This window comes from Notamacropus eugenii, chromosome 2 (genome assembly GCF_028372415.1).
Source record: "Notamacropus eugenii isolate mMacEug1 chromosome 2, mMacEug1.pri_v2, whole genome shotgun sequence".
Classification (NCBI taxonomy): domain Eukaryota; kingdom Metazoa; phylum Chordata; class Mammalia; order Diprotodontia; family Macropodidae; genus Notamacropus; species Notamacropus eugenii.
Genome location: NC_092873.1, coordinates 191,344,406 through 191,357,159, shown reverse-complemented (window position 1 = coordinate 191,357,159; position 12,754 = coordinate 191,344,406). Strand labels below are relative to the sequence as shown.

General features: G+C 36.2%; 1 pseudogene; it reads left to right on the top strand.

Moving 5' to 3' along the window:
* Window positions 1–3,375: 3,375 nt before the first annotated feature.
* On the top strand, window positions 3,376–6,483 carry LOC140522901 (microtubule-associated protein RP/EB family member 1 pseudogene; annotated as a pseudogene).
* Window positions 6,484–12,754: the final 6,271 nt, after the last annotated feature.

Sequence of the window (12,754 nt, the reverse complement as noted above, 5' to 3'; positions counted from 1 at the left end):
CTACAAATATTATTCTTTTCATTTTACAGATGAAACCATGTTACAAAGTTAGATCTCTAACCCCAAGTCCGACACTATTTAACATCAGTACCTCACATACCTCCCTCCTCCCTGTCTTCTAGATCTTGTCCTAGCCCCAGCACCAGCTATGATTTGCAGAAATCATAACTAAGGATTCAAGTCTCTGTACAGAATAGATTCCATCTCACAAATCCCTCTCAATTGGTTAATCATTCCCACCCAAGGTTTCTCTGAAGACATCAGAATTTGACTCATTTTGTCTCCAGGATCAGAATGTGCTTCATACTTGGATCTGTACACATAAGATAAAAAGGACTCATAGTTCAGAGGACTTATTTGGACCTTTCCCAGGTGGAGTTTGTTGAGAAAGCCTGGCAGGTTCAATACTAAGGCTCCCCCTCCTTTGACAAAAGTTGTCTTGGGTAATTTCTCTATGCAGACAATGCATGAGAGAAGCTTAGAACTGAAATCAAGTCCTATGCATAAAAATATAACTACTAATGTGTAAATCCATCAGAGATGGCTATGGCACAAAGAGCCCAGATATGTATTTTGGGAGATATACTTCTTCATCTCCAACCTTTACCCAGAAACCTGGGAAACCACTGGACAGTCCAGTAATTGGCATCATCTGTCATCAACAAGCATGATTGCAAGAATAATCTTCAAGTCAATTCAGTAAACATTTTCTAAATGCCTAATATATTCAGAGCTCTTGCTGTGCCAGTACAAAAGACAGCCTGGGGACTAAAGGTGCACAAATGACTTTAATAAATAACATTGTATATGATAAGTACATTAGAGATTTGTTTTAAAAAATGAGTTACATGACGTCGAAGGAGGAATGGTTTCTTGGAGGACATGGCAGTTAAGTTGGCTTTCATTGGTGGGACAATCTAAAAGGCAAAGAAGGGAAGGGAGAACATTCTAGGCATATGGAATAGAATAAATAAAGGCAATGAAGTGAGAAAGTATGAGGCACAGACAGCAAACAAAAAGTGATCCTCCTTAAGCTTAATGTTCCTTTTGAAGTAATCTCTAATTTTTCCTAAGTGTATATATTGTTTGTTCATTCTTTTCATGCTGTCTCACTAAACTGAGCTCCTTGACAGTCGGGACTTTTTTTTGCCTTTATATGCCCAGCACTTAGCATGGTAACTGGCACATAGTAGGCACTTAATAAGTGCTTGTTGATAAATTGGCAAAGAAGAAAATTTAATCAATTGTAAGGAAGAGTTTCCTCACAATTGAGGTTACCCCAACATCACTAACTCACTAAGTCATATCACAAACTGATTTACTTTTGATGATGAAGTAACTAAAGACTAAGGCTGCCTAAGGAGTTAGTGGGTTCCCCCTCATGGAAGTTTTCAAGCAGAGTTTTATTGGACATGTTGTGGAGAGAATTCTTTTGGAAGTTAGCCTGGTTTAACCTGGAGGGCTTCTGAGGTCCCTTCTAGCACTGAGGTTCTATGCCTCTGAAAGTTTAAACTTTATGTCAGAGAGAGCAACTGAAAAATTCTGAACAAAGATTTTCCACATACCAAAAAAAAAAATGAGTCTAAGCAAACTAGAGTAGAGAGAGAAGAGTACAGAAATGGGATTACTTTTTAGGAGGCTCTGGGTATGTAGTGAAAGGTGGGTAGCAATAGGAAGAGAAAAGTGGGAGGGAGGCTCTTTATGAGAGTATGAAGGTAGAATTGACAGGACTTAACATTTTTTCTTGTATTTTGTTTCACACATATACAAAGGACTGTGCTAAATGTTGAGTGGATAATGGATCTGAGCATTAAAAGAGAGAAACAATGGGAAGATAAATGCTAAGATTTCAAAGCCATGTATTAAAAGTTTTCTTTCAGGAAAAGAAGCATCAATAAATGTGATACACACATGTACATAAATTATACTAACCCCCATTTCCACAGGTCCCACACACAGTATCTTCAAGTATCTTAGACCCAAGGTGAGAAATGTTTTGAAACTACAAATCACTATAGGGAAATGTTCAGAGGAATCTCAAAGGGATCAGCTTCAGTCAATGTCTACCTCCCAGTTCCTTCCCTTCCACTGACTTTACTGTCACCGGCTAATAATTCCTTATGTTGTACTTAGCAGTTGTCATTCTCATCTCCCAACAATTCGAGGACTTGCTGCTGTGTTATTAGACCTTAAATGTTAGTAGAACTGTGCCTTTGTTAGCATATGACTTCCTATTTTATACCTTGCTTGATAACAGTAAAAGTTTGTTGACTTCGAGGTAGCTACAGCTGCGCATGTAATTGCGTGAGACCTAAGAACAAGTGAACCCTGCTCCTAAAAGTGACCCTAGAACTATTTTTTTTAAGTTCCTGCTACTTTCTTAGTTGTAAGATGAAGGGTTTGGCTAGATAGTTGCTCAGAACCCTATCAGCTCAAAATCCTATGATCTGTCTGTTGATCCCAGCTGTAACTTTTGAGTTCAACAAAGGCATAACTACAAAAATAAGTTTCATCCAAGCATGTTCTATGCCAAAGTTACACATCAGAGGTTCCAATGTTTGGTGTCATTAGCAACATTAGGTTGAGAAGTCTCAGTTGTCACTTGAACACACAAGCTAGTAGTAATAGTTACAATTGTATTAACTAGTTAAGTTAAAACATGAGGGCACAGATTTGGAAAGCCTGCACTATCTATGCCCATGGAATGTATAGTATGTGGAATATATACACAATCCTTCACTTAGTGACTGTTTGTACTAGGCAAAGGAATGTAAGCTTCTTGAGGGCAGGAACTGTCTTTTGCTTTTCTTTGTTTCTCCAGAGCCTAGGACAGTGCTGGGCATATAGTAGGTGCTTAATAAATGCTTACTGACTGCCCTCAAAAGCTTGTGAGACAAACCCAAGGAATTAGACAGATCTCAACAATTATCAAAGCTGGTGAAACAGCCAGCAACAAGTCTTACCAATCACTGACTTGAAATCTGCTGACCATTATTCTTAACTTGTTGTAGTTACCACTAATCAAAGGGTAGAAGGACAGGTGACAAGTGACACTATCAATAGGAATTTAAATATAATAATACAAATACACCTGTCCTGAGGAAAAAACATATTTGTTCAAGTTTTAGGAGTGAGTACTAAAGTATTTTTTAACTTTCTTAATAATATATATTTTTAAAGGGATATGGAAGGAAATAATAAAGGAAAGGAATAATAAAGGAAATAATTTCACAAGCCCACAGTTACAGAGTCCCTTTCTTCAACTTTAGTTATACTAAAGTACCAAATTTGTACCAACTGTAGTTGATATACTGGCACAGGGCTCTTTTCTTGGCAGTCATTCATTTGAGCACAATTTGACTGCAAAGAAAGATCATGCATCATTTTTCAGATATTCATATAGTGATTCTGTGAGTGTCAAGTTTAAAGCCAATGAAAATTACATAGTAACCTATACGTATCTAGAAACAGGTAATAGTTTGTAGCTGAAGCTTCCCTTAAGTCTAACAGGTGGAAATATACAATACAGTACAAAGATATATTTAGTTAGAATGATATTTTGTAACTCACATGCTTAATTCTATGCTATTGCAAAAAGTAAAACATTTTAAAAGGAACATTAAGTTCAGTACCAAACTAATCTTTCTTTGATGAAAAAATTTGATCATTCATAAGCCAAGTGCACAGTGAGAACATGACCTGTAGGATTATTTTTTGTTCTGTTTTTGCAGAAAAATTCTTTAACCAAAATATAATACTAACAATAAACCTTTGTTTCCTGAAATAAATTAATACCAACTGTATTGGAAAGCTAGTCATTTGGATCTATCACTGACATGTTATCACATGTACCAGAAGAATTTTTAAAGTCAAGAAAAGTATATGAGATTTTTGCTTAAACATGTTAACACTTTTACAAATACTTGACAGAAACTTTCTATGTCATATTACCTAAAATTGCTAGATACTCTGAGATATTTGCACAGAACTCATTTGATTTTAAACAGATTATATAGTCATTTCCAAAAATACATTCTTTTATAGTAAAATACTTTAAAGAAAGCAACATATCTTTCCTATCCCATTGATGCTGAAAGATGAGAGGAATTCTTTCATTGGATTGAGTAAGGTATCTTCCACCACCTGCACAAATGCAACATGCTTACCAATAGTATTTTTATAAGGAACCAGGAATAAAGACATTCATTGCCATGATTCCTCGCCAGCCTAGGAAAGGGATGCTTGTTTCCCAACTAGACCCCAAAATGATCAATAAGGACAACCATGGTCACTTGCTTTCTTTTCTTCTAACAAAGGATAGCAAATCGCCAAGTATAGTCTGGTACTAACAATTTTCTCATTGGCAGTACATTTTTATAAATTAGTCACTAATATCTTGTGTTTATTGATTAGCTCTCTCCAGTTAATTTAAAAGGCCATGGTAGTTGATATTCCTTTCCTTATCCCTATTTTTACTTGCCAGGATGGATCAGTTACTAACATTCATAAAACACAGGGTACTGACATTTGAGTGGCTATAATGGCATACATACCCTTGCTCAGCATTTCTTAATTTGTCCAACAAAATGTGAAGCTCTCTTTAAGAATCTCTTCTAATGAAGTCAAATTTTATGAAATAGTGTCAGCTTCATTCAGCTGAGGTAGTCAGTGATTGTCAATGATTAATTGCTGAGAAAAGATTACATTTAAATCCCAATGACTTTATAAATTGATAAGAAATACCATTCTAATGAACTAGTTCAGCTTTCAGAAATCAGATAAATCTGTACTCTTTTCTAAGGTTAGTCTTTGGGGCTACTAGGTAGCACAATGGATAGAGTAGGGGCCCTGGAGTAAGGAGGACCTGAGTTCAAATCAGACCTCAGACACCTGACACTTACTACCTGAGTGACCCTAGGCAAGTCACTTAACCCTGATTGCCTTGCCAAAAAAAAGGCTTTAAAATACTAACTAGGTGTGTATAAGGTCATCCCTCAGGCGGGGTCAGGTGGTTTGAACTAGACCTAGACAGAACTGGGGGGCTGGTGAGATAGGAGACTCAGCGCCTCGAGAAGCTGAATACACGTATTCAATTTCAGTAACTAGTGATAATTTGAGTCTACATGATATGCTGGCCTGGATCAATGAATCTCTGCAGTTGACCTTGACAAAGATTGAACACTTATATTCAGGTGCTGCCTATTGTCAGTTTATGGATATGCTTTTCCCTGTTTCCACTGCTCTAAAGCAAGTGAAGTTTCAAGCAAAACTGGAACATGAATACGTTCAGAACTTCAAGATCCTACAAGCAAGTTTTAAGAGAATGGGTGTTGACAAAATAATCCCTGTGGACAAATTGGTGAAAGGAAAATTTCAGGACAATTTTAAATTTGTTCGAGAAATTTTTTGATGCAAACTATGATGGGAAAGACTTTGACCCTGTAGCAGCTCGACAAGGCCAAGAAACAGCAGTAGCCCCCTCCCTCATGACACCAGTTTTGAATAAGCCAAAAAATCCTCTTGGTTCCAGTGGTACAGCTCCACAGAGGTCCATTTCTACACAGAGAACTACGGCACCTTCAAAGACAGGCTCTGGCATGGTCAGAAAGAATCCAGGTATGGGAAATGGAGATGATGAGTCAGTAGAATTAATCCAGCAGATCAATGCATCGAAACTCACTGTAGAAGACTTAGAGAAAGAGAGAGACTTCTACTTTAGAAAGCTAAGGAATATCGAATTGATCTGTCAGGAAAATGAAGGGGAAAGTGATCTAGTGTTGCAGAGAATTGTGGAGATTCTTCTCTATGCCACAGATGAAGGCTTTGTGATACCTGATGAAGGGGGGCCGCAAGAGAAGCAAGAAGAGTATTTATAACACATGTCCTGTACCAGTAGAGCAGCAGCATCCGAATTCTTCACCCCAAATCATGTGCTTTACTGTAAAATACTCCCTTTTATTATTTTTAGAGGGCTCACTCACTGGTTTCTTTTCATAAGTAAAAAGTACCTCTTCTTAACATGCACTTTGTAGAAGTTTTGCTCCTTTTCCAATGGGTTTTGAGTTAGGAGCTTTTATCTTGTGGCAGAGCAGTATTAACATCTAGCTGGTTCACTTAGGGAACAAAGAGGCAGACCTTGAGAACTCACTATTTGGTTGCTAGTAAACACACTGATATCTGAAAAAGTTTTTATGTAACATACCGAAAATGGAAATTTAAAATAGAGAAATGTGAGGACCACTCACAGAATGAAATAACTAATGTGAAATCTCAGCATAGAACTAAATAAATGCCTTGAGTATTTAAAAATATTTCCATATGTCAAATTATAAAACATGTGACAGGAGATTCTCTGTGCTTCATATTGTAGTTAGAAAAAACCTAGCCTTATATATGACTGTCTGAGAAGCCCTGTAGTGCTCTTTTAGTACTTACAGGGATGAAAATTGATCAAAATGCAAAATAAAGAAATTTATTCTAAAACTTTTTGGTATTACTCAGTGGTTAAATCCCCACGAAAGAATAGGCTGGATTTTTGCCTAACAATCAGAGGGTGTCTTTTGACTCTGAGATGTATGATTGAGTTAAAGAGCTCAAAATTGTTTTTATTGAGCATTTCTGTAGTAGTTTTTTGATGTTTCTCCAAACCTTCTGTGCATTGTATTTTCTGGAAAGCAAGATGTGTCCAGTTTTATACCTAAAAATTGCTTTTGGAAAGCAAAATTGCTTCCCTGAAAATACATTTTGCTTGGGAGCAAAAACAAAAATGCTAACTACACATTCTTTACCAAAAGAGGGAAGTTTCCAGAGGTGTGGTAAATGACACTAGGAAAGGGAATTTATCAAACTTCCCTGAATGTATTTCTTTCTACAACCATAACAGCACATGCTTCTAAAAAAGAGAGCAAGTTTTCCATATTCTTTGTAAAACCAAATGTTATGTTTCATTTTCTAGCAGCCAAGTTTTAAATCAAATTTGTGCAACAAAAGTGTGACACTGCATATTTTCATAGATCTTTGTTTTCTCAGTAAAAGTTATCTAGCATCTATCAAAGTATGATTACACAATTTGGATGCCAGCAAGGAAAGTAGCTAATGAACATTCCATTTTGTTTGCTAAGGCAAAGCAATATTTTCTCTGACTTAGTTTCCCACAAAATATTAGCATTTAATATACATAAAATGCCAAGGAATGCTCACTATTTCTTTCATAGGTGAAAACAAAACTACAAATTGCAAGTCATGTAGTCCTAATTCCTGCTATCAGCATCACTGCTTTTGTAAATTATTGTAAATCTTAGTCACTAGCCATCCGAAAATCCTCTACTAATACAACCGTTGACCCAAAAAAGCAATGCTTATAAACATTTACCAAACTACTAAAGTGGTGAAATTTCCCCCCAAGGATTAAGTGAGTGCTATATTACTATTTGAATTTTAAACAAATGCAGATGATGCTTTTTAGTTGTTGTTAGTACTACTGCAGGGGAAGCCTTAGTGATTAGTTGGTAACTCTAACATAGACATCACAACTCTTTCAAATTATACTTAAAACTTCTCTTTTAAAAAGTATTTTGCTTTAATCAGCCAATCCACCTTTTCAGCCTCCCACCTAGACCTAATTGAGAACACGAAAAAAACAAAATCCATTGCCCTTCTCCTACAAAATCAACTTCTAACAGAACAAAATTGCACTCCAATTTGTATACCAGTAACACTGAAGGTTCAAGTATTACGAATGACCATATTTCTTTTTAAAATTCAAAATAACTTAAAGCTTCATTTAAAATTATTTTTATACTGTGAAAGAGTTGCTAAAACCTTAAGGTAACTTGTACATTCACAGTTGTTCTGAAAAATAAGTTGATGCTAATAATACATTAGATGGGTTGGACCCTGTAGCCTCAAGGCCTGTGGCCCCCTAGGTCCTCAAGTGCAGCCCTTTGACTAAATTCAAACTTCACAGAACAAATCCCCTTAATAAAAGGATTTCTTCTGTAAAACATAGACTGAGTCCAAAGACCCAGAAGGTCACTCAAGGCCACAGATTACCCACAGATGCTAGGACAGCCATTCATTGTGTATTGGAATTTAGCATAAGTTCCACCCACCTGGGATCCCATTCTGGGGAATTTAGTTACTGATGTAATCAAAGTCCATCTTTCTAAAGTGTTCCCACATCAAGAACTAAGTGGACAAGGTTGTGGATTATGGGTTTTGGACCAATTCCCTCATTTTACAGATTAGAAAATAAAGGTTCAAAAGTTTAAGTGATGCGTTGCCCAAGTTCACATAGGTGTAATAAGTAGGAGAGCTCAGATTTAACTAAGGCCCTACCCACCTCTGATTTCAGATATAGTACTCTTTCTTTTACTCTAGGCAATCTCTCAGTGAGATTGCAATGGGATATAATAATAACTAGCATTGATAAGAGACTTAAAGGTTTGCAAAGCACTTTATAAATATTATCTCATTTTATCTTCAAAATTCCTAGGTAGGTACATTTTACAGATGAGGAACCTGAGGCAGAGATTAAGTGACTTGCCCAGGGTCACATGGCTAATAAGTATGTGAGGCAAGATTTGAACTCAGATCTTCCTGAATCAAACTCTGGTAGTCTTTACACTGTGTCACCTAGTTCCCCACTCTACCTGGCTGCCTCTCGCAAGGAGGCTATGATGGGATATAAGAATTAAAAGCACTATAGGAAAATATTTACACCAAGAGCTTGTCTTCCAGTCTTTTCTCTCACTAGATGTATCATGAAATGTTGAAACTAATTTTGAAACATTTAAAATATCAGTAAAATGAATATCTTATATGGTCAACAAAAACATGTGACAGCCTCATTCTTTCCTTCCCCCAGACAGTTTAATGGTTTAATATTAGAGTTTCTTTAATAATAAGACCAGTTTATATAGATCAGTCTTTCTTATCCACTTCAGTTCTCTATAAGTCAAATTTTGGAGTCCTCTAGCAAACTCTATCATGGTTGGGTAATCCAAGGCAAGATCAAAAACCTCAAAATCTGAGGCATTAGTAATAGAGTCTAAGCTATGCTCAATGTGTCTAAGGATACCACTGGCAATCATTTTTTGAGGGAAAAGGAGGAAGGAAAATAAAAAGATATCACTAGAGGAAAAGGAGGTGTCTACAGTAAAATGTGTACCACCAGCAGCTTCACTTCTAATCAAGACATAGGCTGCCTAAATCAGGACTACTGATTTAAGATAAAAGACAAACAAACAAACAAACCCTCAGCTTTCTTTTTTTATTAATTTATTTAAGTTTTCAACATTCATTTCCACCAAATGTTGAGTTCCAAATTTTCTCCCCATTTCTCCCCTATCCCCACCCCCAAACACCGAACATTCTAATTACCCCTATCACCAATCTTCTCTCCCTTCTAACATCCCTCCCTTCCCTTATCCCCATTGTGTGGGATGGCTCAGATCCCTATTTAATTAATTACTCAGAGGCCTCTCAAAGTGATGACAGAAAATTTATTTATTTGATTCTCGAGAAGTGGGACAATCCTGTACCAGTTCACCTGGAGTAGGAAAGCCAAAGACAAAGGAGAAGCAGTGATATTTATAGACCCTAACGCAAGACCCACCTCCCTCCACTGACCATTATCCTCATTGGCTAAGAATATGATCTTACATTCTAGACGCGAAATCTAACCAATCCCTTTTGAAATAAGACATCGAAGAATTATGTAAGTTTCATCCAGTCACTGAGACCCTAATGTACTACACAGTTTTATATCCTTATGTGGAATTATTCCATTCTAAAAATATTGTAACCTTGAGCCTCTCGGTCTTACCTCACCTCTGGGAAAAGAATTACAATCTGAGAAGTCTTCACTAAACCTATTCCACTCACCATCTTCTCTTTTGTCCTGTAGGGCAAGATAAATTTCTATACCCCATTACCTGTATTTCTTATTTCCTAGTTGTATGCAAGAACAATACTCAACAGTTGTTCCTAAAACTTTGAGTTCCAACTTCTCTTCCTCCCTCCCTCCCTCCCCACCCATTGGGAAGGCAAGCAATTGCATATAGGACATATCTGTGCAGTTTTGTAAATGACTTCCATAATAGTCGTCTTGTGTAAGACTAACTATATTTCCCTCCATCCTTTCCTGCCCCCCATTGCTTCTATTCTCTCTTTTGACCTTGTCCCTCCCCAAGAGTGTTGACTTCTAATTACTCCCTCCTCCCATTGCCCTCCCTTCCATCATCCCCTGCCTGCTTATCCCCTTCTCCCCTACTTTCCTATATTATAAGATAGGTTTTCATACCAATATGAGTGTGCATTTTATTCCTTCCTTTAGTCAAATGTGATGAGAGTAAGCTTCATGTTTTCCTGTATTATAAGATAGGTTTTCATACCAATATGAGTGTGTATTTTTTTCCTTCCTTTAATCGAATGTGATGAGAGTAAGCTTCATGTTTTCTCTCTCACCTCCCCGCTTTTTCCCTTCACTGAAAAGTCTTTTACTTGCCTCTTTTATGAGAGATAATTTGCCCCATTCCATTTCTCCCTTTCTCCTCGCAACATATTCCTCCCTCACCCTTTCAGCTTAGATTCATTCAAAAGTAGATGAAATATGACAATATTCTGTCAGGGGTCCTTTAATAACATGGAGTTACTTCTGAGGATAGGAACTGGACCTGTGATGTCACTATTCCAGGGAACTCCCAGGTTAGGGGACAACTTCTGCCAATGCCAGTCAGCCCCTTACTGTAATTTACGCTGCTAAGAGAGGTGCCTAACATGCATAATCCATGTCAAACCACTTGCTCTCTCAACTGAGGGAGGAGAAAGAGGGGAGGGAGAACAGGAGGTTGAGAATTTAGAACACAAAAATTTAACAAACAAATGCTAAAAATTGTTTTTACATGTAATTGGGGGAAAATAAAATATTTATTTTTTTTTAAAAAAAGAATTGTCCAAAGTACTGAAAAGTTAAGTTAAATTACCCAGGGTTGCATATCTAGCATGTATCAGAGGTAGGCCTTGAACCCATGTTTTCCTTTAAGGTCAGCTTGTGATCCAATATGCCAATGCTGCCTTCCACTTCTGAGAGTAAAATAGAAGGGAAAAAAAGCACATACTCTAGAACAATAGACCCATTACTGATATTTTATACCAGTAATTTTTTCAGGCTTAAAGAGGCACATTTTTATATGCCTCTTTCTCTATAGAAAGACATTTTAACTCCCAACAATACTTAGCTTAAGTCATAGCTGATATTCAAACCCTAATGGTTGTGAGTAGTCATAAAAGGTTTCTCCAAGTATGAGTAAAGCCCATCTAATAATTTGTAGATAGGTTTATATATTTGTAAGAGAGCATAAATACATGAGTCATTTTTTTGTGATGAATGGAAATTAAAGCTTGGATAAAAGTCATGTCTGTGTGTTTGAGGATGGAAAAAAGTCTCAATTTTTTACCTTTATTATGTATGCAACAAAAATATGTATACAGGATTATAAATCTTAAAATAATGCTGTTCAAAGAATGGTGCAACTATAATCTAGGAGTCACAAAATATTATAGAACATTCTCTGGATCTGAGTAGTGCATTATGAAGGGATGACCCATTTTCCTCCCAAGTGACATTCATGAAAACAAAAGGCTAATCCAGTAAAAGAATTTTGATTTTCCTTTGGCATCTACCACCCTGAAATTGGACCTTATTATTGGGTATTATTGGGTATTATGAGTTATTGTTGGGTAAAATCAAAGAACTTCTTTTCCCCGCCTCCCAATATGATTTGAACCTTTGATGTGTCCTATCAGAATTTGAGGAGAACAGAATACCAAAGAATTCTAGCATTGGACCTTTTCCTAAATAAAAATGTCTCTGGGTAAAGTAAAACAAAAGCAGGGCACAGTTGGCCATCTCAATGCAGTGTATTATTGTGTCGCACTTTAAAAATTAAGAAGCATTTGTTTAGAAGGCAATTCTAAAATAATATCTCTTCCAAACTTTGATCAAGAATTTATCTCCACTTGTCATAGTCTCTAACTTTCTTAGTTTTTGTATCTTAGACCAGGTATACCTTGGGGCTACTTTCTACATATTCTTTCACTAAATAAGCTGTTCATTATAGAATTTAGCAGCCCTTATAAAGATATAAAAGTGACTTTTGTTCTTTATTATACATGGATAACAATATTTTTTTTAATTTAGAGTTTATCAGTGTTATACTTCCAGTCTTGTTAATGTCATGATATAAAAACTACTTCTATGTAATATACACACGAACACACAACATTGCTGAAAACATTCTTTTTATTACAAACGTTTAAGTTATTTAGCTGTTTTATAATATAGAAAATGGTGGAAAAAAAATAAAAGACCACTTCTTCAGGTTTTACTCTTTCTCCAAAACCAGCCGAATTGTAAAATAATAAAAAGTTTTGAAGCTCTTGTGGAGTTAATTTTCTATTTTGCAGATATCTAATTACTTTGTAAACCCTGACCAGTGAACTCTTAAAAGTTTTTGGATTGTGCTCAGTTTTTTGGTAATTGGAAAATAAGCTTTATATTGGCAACCTTTATGATTGGTCTTGATCATGAGTGTTCCTTTAGACCTCTCAAAAACATTTTTTTTTTAAACAAGAAAGTACCACTTCACATTGCCCAAGAAACCTAACAGGAATGAATAAAGAAACTGTTAATTTATTTGCAATTATGCATAATTATGAAACAGCTCTACCTATAAATACCAGAAGGCAGTAT